At 53.2% G+C, this 16,530-nt stretch overlaps 1 protein-coding gene across 11 annotated transcripts in view; it reads left to right on the top strand.

The window, feature by feature from the left end:
* Window positions 1-16,530, top strand: part of NOL4L (nucleolar protein 4 like) — a 142,565-nt gene that overhangs the window by 89,565 nt on the left and 36,470 nt on the right. The window contains exon 1 of one of the 11 annotated variants that reach the window (XM_016937688.4): window positions 11,047-11,068. The exons of 9 other annotated variants lie outside the window; for them this stretch is intronic. The gene's annotated coding sequence lies outside the window, so the exon portion shown is untranslated. Of the gene's footprint in view, window positions 1-11,046; window positions 11,069-12,558; window positions 12,810-16,530 lie in introns of those variants that run through there. One more of the 11 variants, XM_016937687.4, reaches the window with a different exon arrangement.

Genomic DNA, 16,530 nt, shown 5'->3' with positions numbered 1-16,530 from the left:
TGACAGACTGTGCCTCAGGGCAAGAAGGCCTCTCTGAAGAGGCAGCATCCGAGCCAAGGCCTGAATGGTGAGAAGTGGCCAGCCCTGCAGAGATGAAGTGGGAGGGCTTTCCAGGCACAGGAGACAGCACATGCAAAGACCCTGGGGTAGGAACAGCAGTGGGGCTCAGATAGAGGAGTAAGGGGGAGCTATGCCTGGGAGCCGTCTTCAGAGGCAGCTCTCCCAGAGCCTGCCAGCCGGGTGCACATGTGTTGTGATGTGAAGCCTAGTGGTGATCTTTCTCTGCCAGAGGGGAGCAGGGCAGGGACCTGGGCCTGTCTCAGGTCGAAAGTGGAGATGAGCACCTGAGAGGGAGGGAGTCCAGCGACTCTGGTTCTAGGTGTGCCTCTGCCCCACGAGTCATCTAACTTCTTTTATTGGGGTGCAGTGATATGATCACAGCTCACTGCAGCCTTGACCTCCTGAGCTCAAGCAATTCTCCCACCTCAGCCTCCTGAGTAGCTGGGACCACAGGTGCTCAACACCGTGCCCAGCTAATGTTTGTATTTTTTGTAGGGATGGGGTCTCGCCATGTTGCCCAGGCTGGTCTTGAACTCTTGGGCTTAAGCAATCCCCCACCTCAGCCTCCCCAAAGTGCTGGGACATGAGCCACTGCGCCCCAGCCATCTAACTTCTTCATGTTGCAGCTTCCCTGTTACTAGATCAGCAGGTTTGGGTCAGACATCTGTGGCTTTCAAATTTTACATTTTGATGGAGGAACCCCTTTCTTCAAGGGACTGTCTTCTGGGGAGGAAGTTGAGTGGGTCAGGGGTCAGCAGCAGACAGGCATGTTGCTGGCAATGCTGGGCACGGAGCCCAGAGCCCGCCTACCTGCCCCTTTCGTCCCCAGCAGCCCATCTGCCTCTCCTGCACCACCTCAGGAATAGGCCCGGGCAGCCCTGAGCTTTGGCTTGCAGTGCCGAAGATAGTCAAGGAGAGGGGCTCGATCCAGCACAACCACAAGCAGCCTCCTTGACAGATATGAGTCACAGAGCCCATGCCCTGCCAGCCCCATGGTCATTCTAAGGCTCTGGCATTTAGAATGGCTCTAAATACCTCAAGAGATAAGATAGAAACAGAAGATGTTCTTTAACTGGGATACTCCTGTGGCTGAGGAAGTGCCCAGGCACATTGTGCTGCAGCCGTGACAGTTTTCCCTCCTTCAGAGTCCACAAGTGAGGGAACTAAATGCTTGTCTGCTCCCCAGGCACCACAGTACGCACAGCAGGTGCCTGGACGTAGCACCCCTGTGTCCTCTTCAAAGAGTCAAGAGGCTCCTGTGTCCTCTTGAAAGAGAAAAGGCCACATGGGAGTGGGGGATCCTTGCCATCTAGTCCACCCGCGGACAGGAGCCATGTGAATAAGCCAGGAATGCTTTTGACTACAGGCCCCCAAACCCAGTTGACTATAGCAAAACATGAAGTTATTTTACTCCTAAAACAAGAAGAATGGAGGAGCCGCCGCTGGTGCCATTTGCAATGTTGGGTTGGTGTCTCTGTGATGTTATTGAGGCTTTTCCTCATGGTTGCAAGTTGCCTGCTATTGCTCCAACCTTGTCCACGTTCGAGGCATTGTGTTGATGTCTCATTGCTGCAAAAGGGTCACGTGGTTCCCAGTTGTAAGGGAGGCTGGGAAAGAAAGAATTTCATGTTTCTACCCTCTGTGGTTGAAAAAGATAAGGGAGAATGTTGATTCAGGGCATAATATCAAGAAAACTGGTTCACAGTCTCTGCCACAGCCTGGGCACCATCAACTAAACTTTGACAATCGCTTTGGGTGTTAAGATGCCGAAGGCTGGGGCAGAGAAAAAGAATGGTAAGGAAAGGAAACGGGGAAAGTGGGGAGGAAGAAGAGAGGAGAAGGAGGTAGGCAGGGGAGCAGGAACAGCAATTGTTGGGGGCCTTCTGTGTGCTGGGTACCCCCAGACACAGAATTCAGTTCCTCAGCACACAGGGAAACTGAGGCTCGGCTTTAGAGAGCTTAAGTAATTTGTTTGTGTGTGTGTGTGTTGTGTTTTTGTTTTGTTTTGTTTTGTTTTTGAGATTATCTCACTCTATGGCCCAGGCTGGAGTGCGGTGGCATGATCTCAGCTCACTGCAAGCTCCACCTCCTGGGTTCAAGTGATTCTCCTGCCTCAGCCTCCCAAGTAGCTAGGATTACAGGCATGTGCCACCACACCCAGCTAAGTTTTGTATTTTTAGTAGAGACCAGGTTTCACCATGTTGGTCAGACTGGTCTTGAACTCCTGACCTCAGGTGATCCACCTGCCTTGGCCTCCCAAAGTGCTGGGATTATAGGCATGAGCCACAGCGCCTGGCCAGTAATTTGTCTGAAGTCACAGAATTAGTAAGAAAGAGAGCCCTAGTCTCTCCAATCTTAATGCTGTTATTTCTCAAGGGAAGGGGTGGGGAAAGAGAAAGGAAAAAGAAAGCAACAGTCAGGGTAGGGACAAGCTGAGGCCGCAGCAGCACCAGCACCATCGACTCCACATGGACAGACCCAGGTCTGCTTTTCTCACCACTGCGGTCCCTGCACCTGGACCGGGCCTTGGAGCATAGTAGGGGCTCAATAAATGCGTGTGGACTGATGACTGAGTTATTACTTAGTTTTCATAGTACCATCACTATCCATAACTATGGTTCGGGCGGTGCTCTGTGCCCAGCACCAGTCCAGGCCTCTTCAGCTATCGCTGCATTTAGGCCTCACTGCAACCTTCAAAAACAAGTCCCTGCTGTTGTTCCCTCATTTTAGAGATGAGGAAACCAAGGCTTGGAGAGTCAAGTCACCTGCCTGAGGTCACACCGAGCAAGGGCCTGAGTGCAAACAGAGCGTGTCCGCAGCTGCCCACTCCCCTCCACACCTGGACATGACCCCACACACTAGATTCAGCCCCAGAAAGGTCCCCATGCAGCATCCCGGGCCCCAGAGCCTTGGGCCATCATCCACACCGGAGCTGTGGGCTCTGTCATGAAGGGACTGCAGGCCTAGGCAGAAGGTGCTGCCTGCCTCTTTCTCTTGGTAACCTGCCCGTTTCCCTGCATGGCTTCCTTGGACCGTGTGAACGTAAGTTAGTCTCACACCCCCACAGCCCGTGGAGGGTCCTTACCTCTCCTCACCTGCCGGAGAGCCAGCTAGAGTTTCATCCCTTCAGGCTTCCAAGGCCAGCCTCCTTCCAAGGCTTGTATGGAGAAGCCCTGGGGTCCATCCCAAGGCAGGGCCTCACAGCAGTCCTAGCCCATTCCCAGGTCTTGGCCCAAGGGAAATCTCTGGCTGCATCTGACTCGCGCTGGTGGATTCCTCCTGCTCTGCTGGAGGTCGGTGAAGCGCAGCACCACGTGGCCTGGCTCAGTGGTCTCACCTTAGCAGGGCCCACCACACACCCTGGAGACCCACACATCTTGGTCCAGCACAGCCAGCAGCTTCTAGCTCCATGATTGTGGACGTGTCACCTGCTCTCTGAGTGCCAGTTTCTCCACTCTTGGGTGACTGGGTGAGTCACTTAATCTTCTCCCAGAAGCCCCTAGTCTTCATGTGCACAATGGCAAATGAATATCAACCTTGTTATTTGGTGGATTAAATAAGATAACACATACACACTGCCCAACACAGGTGCCTGGTGTCCAGTGGGTTGCAGTAATCGACTACAGCGAGCTCCAGGCTGCTTAGCCACGGAAGCTGACCTGGCTTGCTGTTTCCCCTTTTGAAACTTCTACTGAAGCATAATGCACATTCAGAAAAGAGCACGCATCACTCAGTTTCACAGCTCAGCCAAGTTCACAAACTGACCCCACCTCCTGTGACCCATGTCCAGATCAAGAAACAAAACATCAGCACCACCCTAAAGACCCCTTGTGCTCCCTCTAGTCACTGCCCCTGGGCCAGGATGACCACTGACCTGACTTCTAGGAGCATACATTGATTTTGCCTGTTCTAGAACTTTATAGAAATGGAATTGTACATCATGTGCTCGTTTGCTCACAAGCATTAAGTGTGTGAGCATCATCTGTGTTATGGCATGCATCAGTAGTTTGTTTCTTTTTATGGCTGAGTAACATTTCATGGTATGGGGGGCCCACAATTTATCCATCCTTCATTGGTGGACAGTTGGGAGCTGTTGTGAATAGTGCTGCTATGACCAGCCTACCAGTCTGCTATGTGTTCTTTCTTCTTTCTGTCTTTTGAGACAGGGTCATGCTCTGTGGCCCAGGCTAGAATGCAGTGGCACAATCACAGCTCACTGCAGCCTTGAGCTCCCAGGCTCAAGCAATCCTCCCACCTCAGCCTCCACAGTAGCTGGGACTACGGGTGCATGCCATCATGCACAGCTAAATTCTTTTTGCAGAGACAGGGTCTCGCTATGTTGCCCAGGCTTATCTCGAACTCCAGACTTCAAGTGATCCTCCCACCTCAGCCTCCCAAAGTGCTGGGATTATGGGTGTGAGCCACCATGCCCAGCCTACTGTGTGTTCTTTAGGGAACATCTGTGTTCATTTTATTGTGTACACACCTGCAAGTAGAAATGCAGGGTTGTGGCTGGCCTTGGTAGTTTCTATGAGCCTCTCCAAGGGCACCAGGAAAGAAGGGAGGGAAAAGAGGCATGTGCATGCCCCATGGGAGTTACAAAGTGTGGCCCGTGTCCAGGATGGCCCGCTTCATTCTGAGCTCTATCGAAGACTTCAGAGCTGTGCTGGCAGTGGGCAGGAAGGGGCCCGAGTGAGGCAGTGATGCATCCCTACTGTGTGCAGGGTAACTCTTCTAAGAACCTGTCCCAGCCCTCAGAGCGAATGGCCCAGTTCGGAAAATGAAGTTAATGCAGGAAACAGAAAGTACCACAAACACGTCAGTTCAGAGCCAGCTGGGCGGCAGTCTGTGGAGGGATCTTGATTTGGCTGAGGTGGAAGGTGTCTTTGTTGACAGCCCAGGCACCTTTCCACCTCATGAACACCCATTCATCCTTCAGTGCCCAACTTAAATGTCACCTCCTCAGTGGAGCCCTCCCAGATCTGCTACTTCCTTCTCACACCCTGGGGACTTCCTTCCTAGAATGTTTCAGGACTATCAAGTACAAACTGGAATACACCGCCCATGACCAGCATGCAGATCAGGATCCCATGACATCACTTGTTTAATCTCTCTCTCCCCTGCTGGCCTGGAGGCTCCCTATGGTCAACCCTGAGTCTGTATTGTACATTGCCATGTCACCTGCACTTGTCATGGCGCCTGGTGTGTGGTAGTGGCTCTGTACATATTTGTGGAAGGAACACAGGCCTAAAAACATGTGTGGTCAAAGGCATGGAGGGGTCGCACATGGGTGACTAGGGGACAAAAGATGGCGAGTCCGTCTGCTACAGAGTTCCCAGAGAGGAACAGAAGGAAATAAGGCCAGCAGGCCAGTGGGGCCTCCAACGCCAGACCAGAGAGAGTTATAACTCGATTCCGCCGGTGACTGGGAGTTATTGAAGGTTTTGGAATAGGAGAGCGACATGACCAGAATTAACTGATGACATTTTAAAGCAAGACTTTTTGAAAAGGAGAATAATGAAATTGTAATTTTTACCTTTTATCATGGTTTTCAGGAGAATGTATTTCAACAAGTCAGGCTCAGTTAGTTGTATTCATAATGGAAAATTTATCTAAATAGAGAAGAATGAGGAAATAGTATTGGACTGTTTCTCCTAGATGTCAGCAAAGGTGTCAAACTGACTGTGAGGTTGCAGGCAGCTATGCAAAAATCAGTTAATATAAAGAATAAATGGATAGTCAGCGCTATGGCCCAGCCCACAGGTCAGGTGTTTTGAATCCAGGCACTTGTGAAGCCCTGGATTCTCCACATCCTCCTCTTCCAGCCGGATGCCTCCCTACTTTCCACCTGTCGCAAGCCTCCCACCTTCTTTGATTCACAGTAAATGTCATCTCTTCCAGGAACCTTCCCTCTCACCCCCCAGTCCCCCAGGAGAAACATCTCTCCTTTCTCCATAAATATGCTGTACCTAGAGTACCCCTTGGCTGTGACACTGCTTCAGTTATTTTTGTTATGGTGTGAGCAGGGACAGTTTATGGGGTAGAGATGGATGCTAGCCCTACCTAGTAGGAAAACATATATACACATAATGTGTGTATATACATATATATATATGTGTATATATATGTTTTTTTTTTTTTTTTTTTTTTTTGAGATGGAGTCTCTCTCTGTCACCCAGGCTGGAGTGCAGTGGCATGATCCCGGCTTACTGCAGCCTCCCCTTCCTGGGTTCAAGCGATTCTCCTGCCTCAGCCTCCCCAGTAGCTGGGACTACAGACACGCACCACCACGCCCAGCTAATTTTTGTATTTTTAGTAGAGACAGGGTTTTACCATGTTGGCCAGGCTGGTCTCAAACTCATGACCTGAAGTGATCTGCCCGCCTCGGCTTCGCAAAATGCTGGGATTACAGGCATGAGTCACCATGCCAGGCCAGAAAACTTTATTTATTTATTTATTTATTTGAGAGGGAGTCTCACTCTGTCACCCAGGCTGGAGTGCAGTGGCATGATCTCGGCTAACTGCAAGCTCTGCCTCCCAGGTTCACACCATTCTCCTGCCTCGGCCTCCCAAAGTGCTGGGATTACAGGCGTGAGCCACTGCGCCCGGCCCAGAAAACATATTTTAAAGCCATAATACTGAGACAGGAATAGGTCAACAGAATATAATAAAAATCCACACATAATAGAAAATTAGTATAAGATGACATTTCCAATTAGTGGATAAAGATTAGTTATTTAAAAGATGATATTTAGGCCAGGTGCAGTGGCACATGCCTGTAATTCCAGCACTTTGGGAGGCTAAGGCAGGAGGATTGCTTGAGTCCAGGGGATTGAGCCTGCAGTGAGCCAAGATCATGCCACTGCACTTCAGTCTGGGTAACAGAGTGAGACCCTGTTTCAAAAATAAAAAATAAAAGATAAAAGATGGTATTGACACCACTTAGAAAGCCATTTAGAAAAAAATAAGCTAGATCCCCACTTCATTACTTATATTGAGATAAATAAAAGATGGAATAAAGATTTAAATGTAATGAAGACATAAAGTTTCCAGAAGAAAATATAGGTGAATTACTTTTGTAATCTTAGAGTGGAAAAAAGCTTTTGTTTTAACCTGAAGCCCTAAAGCCCTAAAGGAAAAAAAAAATCAGATGATATAAAAATGTAAAATTGCCATATGGCTAAAAAAATCTTGTCATAAACTAAATAAAAAGACAACAAAAGGAAAACATGTTTGCAAAATACATGACAAAAGATTAATTTTCCTTATTTCCAAAAAGTTCTTACCAAAAAAAAAAAAAAAAAAAAAGACCAACAATTCAAATAGAGAAATGGGCAAAGGATATGAACAGGTTAGTCAGAAAGAAAGAGAGAGAGAGAGAAAAGAAAGAAAGAAAGAAAGAAAAAGAAATACAAGTGCCCCGTAAACACAGTGCACAGAAACATCTACTTACATTCCCAAGTGAAGAGGAGCAAAGGAAAATAAGAGACACTGTTCTTCCTCCCTCAGATTGACAGAGATAAAAGAGATTGCTAATAGTAAGCAGTGACAAGTGTGCAGTGAAATGAATGCTGCTAGATATTGCTGGTGGCAGAGTAAACTACTGTAGCATTTAGAGAGAGGGATGTGACCCCGATTGTGCAATTATGAAATGTACAATCCTGATGATAAAAGCTACCATCTACCAAGTACTCCCTCTGGGGAAAAGATCAAGATGTCTTTTAGGATCTAGCCTTGGCAGTCACACACCCTCATTTCCACAATGCACCATTGGTTCCACAGCCCTGTGCATTGCGATGGTACCAGGCTATGAAACTGGGCGGTGAGGGTCGTCATGGGCCATCTTGGAGACTGTCTACCACAGTTTGTAATCTCAAAGAGGAAAATTTGGTGCCAAATGCTACGTTAAACACACGTTAAACATAGTGGGTCTTTGGAAGGCCAAGGCGGGTGGATCACTTGAGTCCAGGAGCTTGAGACCAGCCTGGACAACATGGTAAAACTCCATCTCTACTAAAAATACAAAAATTAGCCAGGCATGGTGGCACACACCTGTAATCCCAGCTACTTGGGAGGCTGAGACACAAGAATGGCTTGAGTCAGGGAGGTGGAGGATGCAGTGAGCCCAGATCGTGCCACTGCACTCCAGCCTAGGTGACACAGCAAGATTTGGTCAAAAAAAATAAATAAATAAAACCAACAAACAAAAACTGGGGATCACATGTAGATGAATAAACTGATGCTTAGAGAGGTTTAGGTATGGTGCCCAAAGTCATCCATCTAGTGTCAGAGCCAGAATTTGAACTAGTTCCATCTGATGATACTCTTTCCATTAGACCTCCTCACTGGCCTCCCTGTCATCACTTCTGCTCCTTTATAATCTCATCTCCCCTGATCTAAAAACGTAACTCAGATTGCATCCTCTCCTCACTCCCAGTGTAAAGCCCACACACCTCACGGGGGATGTTCAGGATGTTGCATGCTTGGCCCTGTTTGCCCCCCCCGATGCTCATCCCTCCTGCCCTCCCCCTGGCCCACATTGCTCTAGCACTCTGGTCACCTTTCCTTTCATCAGCAGTTTTGCACCAACTATTCCCTCTGCCTGGAAGACAGTGCCCCCAGGTCTTCATCCAGCTGTCAACTTCTGCCCTCTGGGGATTAGGACACCCAGTGGCTTCCTCCTGGGAGAGCTCTTCCCTGACCACTCAGCCCAGAGCCCACCCTGGCCCCCACCCTCATTCCACCCCCATCCTCTGCCTCTCCCCCACCCCTTGTCCACACCTCATTCCTTCTCTACAGGATCTAAGAAGAGTCACACATTAAGTTTAGTTGTTATTTCTCTCTCTTTAATTTTTTTTGAGATGGAGTTTCGCTCCTGTCGCCCAGGCTGGAGTGCAACGGTACGATCTCGGCTCACTGCAACCTCCGCTTCCTGGGTTCAAGCAATTCTCCTACCCCAGCCTCCCGAGTAGCTGGGATTACAGGTGTGTGCCACCACGCCCGTCCAATTTTGTGTTTTTAGTAGAGACTGGGTTTCACCATGTTGGCCAGGCTGGTCTCGAACCCCTGACCTCAGGTGATCCACCCGCCTCGGCCTCCCAAAGTGCTGGGATTACAGGTGTGAGCCACTGCACCCAGCTGTTATTTCTCTTTCATCTTATCATTTAGAAAGTCAATTAGTGACAATGAATGTTTTGTAGAGTCCAAGACTGTTGTGTTGTGGAGTTTCTCTTTCTGGATTTCTTGTCTGGTTGTCTCTTGAGGAGCAGATTCAGGTGAAGCATGTTGGGGGAGCACATGGCTCAAGTGATGCTGTGTCTTCCAGTGCCTCCCTTCAGGAGCCGAGGACATCATGTCTGGTGGCCCCACTTTGGAGGCTGCTGAATTTGATGACTTAATTGGGAAGTGTCTGCCAGATCGCCCCATTGTGCAGGTACATTTTCTTCTCTGTCATTAATAAGTCATTTGTGGGGATAATTTTTTTTTTAATGTTTTGACATGCTTGAACAGTGTCTGCTCTGGTCACGCTAAGATCCTATTTGTCCTAATAATGGCAAACCAGAGTCCCATGGCCAGGTCCCCACTTGTGGGACATGCTTACTTCATATGGGAAGCTGCATGAAAGAAAGGGGTTTGCTGCTTAAAAAGCCCCATCAGAGCATACCCTAATCATCTGTTTACAAAAGCACCCAATGTCTTCAGAGGCTGGAGGGGACCTGTGGCAGCATTGTCCCCCCGAAGCAGATGGGATCAGCTTTCTCTGCCATGGTCTCCTACCAGGCTGGGGCCAGAAGAAGGGACACATCACTGGGAGAATTAGTGGTCAAGAAACTAGGTCACCTGATTCCTCATTGGGACTCATGCTGTGGCCACTTTAAGGAGTGGGGGAGTGGCACAAGGACACTGAAAACAACCTATACAAGGTTACTCCAGGAGTGGCAGCTCCTGTAGGAATAAGGATCTGGGAGATTTCTGAGGGCTTCAGCACACACACATGAAAACTCACCTCATTTGCAGTGCCGCTCAACAGCCAGGTTTCTGCAGGGCTCTCAACTATTTTCTGTGGGTTGAGCAGGGCTGGGCTGTTTTATCTCAGGGATAGTAAATGAGTTCACGTTTCATGCCTACAGAAAATCACTGCTCTGCCCTCCTGGGCGGTACTAGCTCTCTTTTATTAGTCAGAGAAGAGGTGGGTTATCTGGGTTCAATTCCACCTTTGAACTTCAGTTGTATTTGGCTTTATATTTCAAGCTCAGATGTCCACCACTGCTGTGAAATAGTAATTCAGGCCAGGAGAAGTCAAAGGTCTCTGAAAATGTGGTGGGGAAAGGGAAATCCTGAGTCTGAATTATCTCATTTTCAGAGTGAGGATGGACAGTTCCCGCGTTTGGAAACACATTTCCTGGATGAACTTAAGAGCTGTGGCCACTAGTTCGTTCTAAAAATCATTATTGGGCACCAGCATGTGTGGATAAATAAAGCCTCCCACCTGCCCCACACCACCAAGGATGAGAAGATCCAGTAAACTGGGGAGAGTGAATTGGTTTGAAAACACATTTGATTTCAGGAATAAAAGGTGCAAATGAGTAAATGTGCCTAAACCCTCTTTTAAAAAGAAAGTGTGAGTTTTCTATTGACAGCAGAGTCTTGAGCATGTGCAGAAGGAAGCCTGCGTGGCGCTAATGTGATGTCTTGTCATCATTTTATTTTTCTGACGGGTAAACGCTGGGCTCTGAACCTGTGGGGTTGTACTTCGCACTCGCGGCTGTAGAGGGAGCCTTGTTTACCATGGATTGTTCACAATGCAAAGCTTTCAGAGGAAGAAAGAAAAAAGGCTTTTTACAGAAAAAAAGTTGGAGGGTTAAAGGCAGTCTGTTTCAAAATTGCAAACAATCGCTGTGGCTGTCTCGTTTTCTCTTCTCTGCTGGTTCCACCGTGAATGAATGGTAGCGTAAAGAGTCAGTAGAAATTGCCCTTCCTCTTCGGATGCGACCAGAGGAATCAGGAGGTGGGATCCTTATCAGGGTTTTTTTTAGTTTTTTTTTTTTTTGGCAATTTCCCCACAGAATTCCACGAGGGCAGCTCCCCATCCTTGTTGAAGCACAAGCTTTTTTCGAGGCTGATCTGTGGTAGCGGAGGGTCTGGATTTGGAGGGGTGGGGTGGGAATGGATCCCCTGACCCATTTTCTCCATCGGGGTCTAATTCTGCGGTTTGGTGATGAGAGTGTTGCTTTTCGGGCCGAGTCCGAGGTTGCTCGGAGGTCCAGGGCTCCCACCCCGCGATGCCCGTCCTGCCTCCTCCTGCGCCCCGGGCAAGGGTCTGTCCGCCTGGGGGACCGCATCTGGGATCCGCGTGGCCCCCCTCCCCGGCGGTGCCGTCTCCACGGACAGTGCGTGCCCGGGTCTGGGCTGGAGCGACGTCCCCGAGATTATCCTATTACTTTACAACTGTGGCTCGCGCGCCGTCAGGACCCGGACCCGTGTGGGCTGGCGGAGCACAATGACCGGCGGCGGGGCGGGGGCGGGCACGCGGGCGGCGGGCGCTGGGGGTCGCGTAGATGTTTGGGTCGAACAGGTGAGCACCTCCCGGACACTCGGGCGCCCGCGGGGGGCGGGGAGGAGGGCGGAGGGGGTGTAAACTAAGTGGTGGGAAAGAGACAAAGGAAGAGTGAAGAGCGAGACGGTGCGGATGGGGAAGGGGGAGGGGCGCGGAGGGGCAGCCGGTGGGCAGCGCGCCGAGGAGCTCGAGCTTGAACTTGATCAAGCACTGGGGGCCCTGCCGTGGGGGTGGGGCGGGGGTACGGCCGAGAGCCGGCCACGTGCCTGGCTTTCCCAGCCCGGGGTCTCGCTCCGGCCGCCCGGGGGAGCCGAACCCCGAGGCCCGGCAGCCCCGCCCCACAAGTACCCGCGTCCCTGGGGACCCTAAAGACGCACGGGGGTCGAAGGCTGCCCGAAGGGGCCCCGGGCGCCGAGAGTTCCTGAGGGTGCCTGAGTCACTTTCTTTGGGCCAAGTCTCCCTCTCCTGGCCTGACCGCAGACAGCCCGCCGGGTGCCCTCTCCCCCCAGCCCCCACCGGACCCAGAGACCGCAGCCTCCGGGAGCGATGGGTAGGCACAGATCCCAGCGCCTTCTTTCCGGGCTCAGCCCCGTGCAAGGATCTTCCTCGAAGCGCTTCCCCCTTAAGAGCGCGCTCCCCACCGAAGCGCACGGCGGCGCGTCCAGCGCGCCCTTATCCCCCCCTACCTGGCCCAGCTCTCCCTCCTTCCTCCTCTTCCCCCCCCGCGCCTCTCTCCCTCCTTTCTCCTCTCCCCTCTCCCTGGGTGCCTCCTTTTCCTCTCTCCCCTTCCCCCCGTGCCCACTCCTCCCTCTCACCCGCCCCTCCGCCACCTCCTCCTGCTGCTCCTCCTACTCCCCCTGCCTGCGCCCTCCCTGCGTTCCCCTCCCCCCCCGCCCCCGCCCCGTGCCCGGTCCCGCCCCCCTCTCCCGCCTCCCCGTGCCCGGTGCCCCCTCCCCCTTCCTCCGGGCCGCGGCGCCGCCGCCGCTGCCGCCGCTGCTCGCCTGGGCCCTCCTCCTGGCCACCCCCGCCCCCGGGCCGGGCAGTGACGCGCCGCGGTGGTGCCAGCCCCTCTCCCCAGGCAGCCGCGGCGGCAGCAGCAGCAGCAGCAGCTGGAGCTGTGGGGCTGTCACCGCCGCCCGCCCCGCTCACTCGCGGATCCCGACCGCCCATCTCCGCCTCGCCTCCAGCCCAGGTACGGAGTCCGGCCCGGATCCCGGCGATCGGGCCGTTTCCGGGGCCCGGGCCACCGCCCCCCTTCTCCGGCTGCTGCCGCCGGCCGTTGAGCTGCGGTTAGGGGGGCGAGGGGCTGGGGGCGGTTCTGGGGAGGGGGGCGCAGGGGGAGCTTCCTTTGCCGGGGCTGAGGAAGGGGGCGCGGGGGAGCGGCTGCGCCCTGGGCCGAGTGGGCTGGGGCGGGGGGCGGGTGAGTGTGCCCGAGAGTGGAGGGGGGGCGATGAAGGCTGCACTGTGGGGGCCGCGGGGCGCCCAAGAGGTGTGTCTGGCCCTGAGCGCCCAGGGTCGCGGGGCGCACCCCACTCCCGGGGTGCGCGCCGCGGGTCCTGGGGGGCGGTGATTGTGCGCGCAGCGCCGCGGTATTGTGCCACGGCCGCTCGGTGTGCAGCGGGCTCGGCACCGCGTCCCGGGGAGGGAGGCGTTCTCTGGCGGCGGGGTGGGGGCCGGGCTCGGGTTGCCGCGGCCGCCACGAGAAGGGAAGTGGACTGTGTTTGGGGATGTGAGGACGGGAAGCGTTGAGTGTCAGGGAGGGGTTCCCCGGCGCGGCGCGGGGAGTTGAGACGCGGTTTGCAGAGTTGAGCCCACTTCAGCAGGCCCGGGTCCCTCCCGGGAGGGGACGGGGTGTCCCTCTCAGGTGCACCGTCTGACCGGAAGCCGCGGGCGTCGGCGGCCCCGGGCGAAGGGGCCTTCCTTAATGAGGGGACACGGCGGGGCGGGGGCAGCCGGCCGCCTCCAGGGCGCGCGCAGGGGTTAAGTTGGATTTACACCTCCGCCCTCTCTCTCCTCCCTCCACCTTGTCTTCAAGGCTGGACACTTTGGGTAGGGAGGAGGGGGGAGTGCAATCCTCATTTTTATTCCAGCCGCTCGGTAGCAGAAGTGACCCTGCTCCCACCCGGAGCTGCGTTTGCCCGAGTCCGGCCGCCCCTACCGGGCTGCGCTTCCTGGGGGAAGTTCTCATTAAGCCTCGCTAATTAGCATTATTCCTGTAGAAAGGTTAAGGTTAGACCGTCCTTTTCCTTATGGGAGGCCCACCCCCTCCTCCCCATTCCCTACTCCCTCCCCTCTCCCCAAGAGCACAAAAGCACAAAAAGAAAGTGTGAAGAGGCTCAGATCAATGGAGAAGCCACAAACCCATTAATTCAAATGGAACCTTTTTTCCCCCTCTAAAACATTGATTTTCCTTTCTGTCTGCTCTGAGGGGAGATGAATAACCTCCTGATTTCACCTGAAATGGTGTTTGGACTCTGTGATTTCCTCCTCTTTCTGAGAAGGATTGTGGCTTGAAATAGATTCTCCCTTGAGATAAAGCCCTACTTATCCCAGAATCAGCTGGCAACCCCAGCCTGCTCCCCCCCCGCCCCGCCCCACCAACTCACACACACCAAAGGGGGTGTGGGGAGAGGTGTTTGGGGGACCTCATGGCTCTTCTGGGGAGAGCCATCTGTGTGATGGGACCAGGCCCCTGTCTTGACCCCTGACACAGGCCGGATTCTGGACTGAGTTGGTCTGGGGAAAAGGCCCGTTTATGGCCCAGGCCCTGTGGTAGTTTAGCCCCCCGGGTAGTAAATTACCCCTTCATTGGAAAGCCACTAGGGCCTAAATGTGTCCTTGAATAATATCAAGCTCCTGTCTAATCCAGGCTCAGGCTGGGCTTGCTTTATAGAGCAGGGTTTTAAGACAGCACCTCTTGAGCTGGGCGACACCACCCTATTCAGCACCTTCCTGCCGCACAGTGGGAACAGAGCTCACTGCGGCCTTCCTCCCAGCTGAGAAGACGCCTTTGGGGAACTTTTCCTGCGGCCCCTACCCTGGGGCTCTGTGGAGCTGGACCGCCTGGGAATTGCTCAAGAACTTTTTCTGTGTTGTCTGGGTTCCTTTCTTGGAAGGACAGCCCTGCAGGGGATTAGCTCACAGCGGCTCCCTTCCAGCCTTCCTTTTGGCTGGAAGATCCCTGTCTGCTGAAGCTCCTCTCTCCAGCTTCACTTTTAAAGAAACCCCCATTAATGGCAGGGTCTGAGGGTACCAGCGAGGCCCTCATGGTGAGGAATGCTGATGGGGAGCAGCCAGGTGCCTTTGCTTAGGAACAAAAGCCTGTTTTCCACTTGATATACAGTGGGAAGGTGTGGGAAATGCTCACTTCCAGCATCCAGGTGTCCATGACAGCAGGGACAACAGAGGACCACATGTAGATGGGAATATGCTTCTGACAGACACAGTGTGCGTGTGAGTGAGTGTGAGGGAGAGAGAGCGAGAATGCCTCCAGTGTGGTAGGTGATTGGCTGTGTCTCAGCCCTTCCTGCCTCATATTCCCCAGAAGAGCTGGTGCTTGCATGGCTAGTAAGCAGAGGAGGCATGTTTGCAGGAAGGAGTGGAATTGTGCAGGGAGTGCTGGAAGGCTGGCCTCCTTCCCTGGTGGCTAGGTGGGCTTGGGGTGTAGCCATGAAGCAACAGCCTTGGGACCCCACACCCCCCAGGAGCTGTGGCTCAGACCACCCTCATGTTTCATGTGTGCGGCTCCTTCACAACAAGGATTTGAACCCCTGTTGCTTTAGATGCTGGGGGTTTTTCGTCTTCCATTAATAAGCCATCTGATGAACTGAAGTGGTTAAGTTGGGGTCACATGCGGTTCAGTACCTTCTTGGCATGCTCAGAAGGCTGCGTGTGTAATGCTTGCTGACATGGAGACAAGGGGGAGAGTCGCCTCGTGTGGAAGAATGTCCAGGGCCTGGAAGGGGCCTACAGGTGTCCAGAAGGAGGGGCCCACCAGTGGGTTGAGAAGAGACTCCACTTTGGGATAGAGCTGGTGCTGGGGCAACCCCCTGAGGCTGGTGTTCTTCCCAGTGGGAGCTTTAGCCTCCTGTCGAACAAGCCTGGGGGCTGTATAGAGAGGGGTCTCTTTCCTGCTTGGCCCAGAAACATCCCCTGCACATCCCTGCCCCCGCCCTCCTCTGAAACACCCAGGGCTCCTGGTCAGGGCTTATGGCTTAAAATTGCACTAAATTCTCAGCAAATCCTCCTCCTTTTCTTTCTCAAGCAAGCTGTAGAGATAGAATTACAGCTCTCAGGAAGGGTCTGGAAAATACCGTGTGAGGCACGCCCCAGGATCCCAAGTCCTGGAGGATGCAAATGGCTCAACTTCAGAGGCACCAGGAACCCAGTTCCAGAGAAATTGACCCCAGTTGTAAAATAATCAGGTTACTGATAGCACCTGCCCGTAGTTACAAGCCATGGATACAGGCCCATTTCCACCATTTCCCCTCTGGTCTCCCGTTTTCTCCTCCTCCTGGGCTGGGCAGTGGTTGTGCTAGTTACCATGCAGAAGAGGAAGGGCCTCAGAAGCTGGGTGGAGAGAGACTGAACCTGTCCATGAATTTTGGACTGAAGATAAGAGCAGGGAGAGTCTGGTCAGCTCCTCTCCCTCTGCCCCAGAGGCAGGGCTCCCAGGTTGGGGTGTGTCCCAGAGGCTGACTGGGTGCTACCCATCTGCCTGCCTAACTCTTAAGTTCCCTTTTCAGAAGAGCATTTGGCTTTGGCTCTATTACCCTGTGACCCATGATGGCTTTGGTGCTGGAATAAATGATTGCTGGGTGGGCAAGGCCACGGGCTTCAGGGTGTCCAAAGGGCAGAGGCTAGAGAAACCAGGGGGTAGCTGACTGGCCAGTCACGTGGGGACTGGGGAGAGG

The sequence above is a fragment of the Pan troglodytes genome, chromosome 21, assembly GCF_028858775.2.
Source record: "Pan troglodytes isolate AG18354 chromosome 21, NHGRI_mPanTro3-v2.0_pri, whole genome shotgun sequence".
Taxonomy (NCBI): domain Eukaryota; kingdom Metazoa; phylum Chordata; class Mammalia; order Primates; family Hominidae; genus Pan; species Pan troglodytes.
The sequence above is the reverse complement of the archived record's forward strand: the minus strand, read 5'-3'. Positions and strand labels throughout refer to the sequence as shown.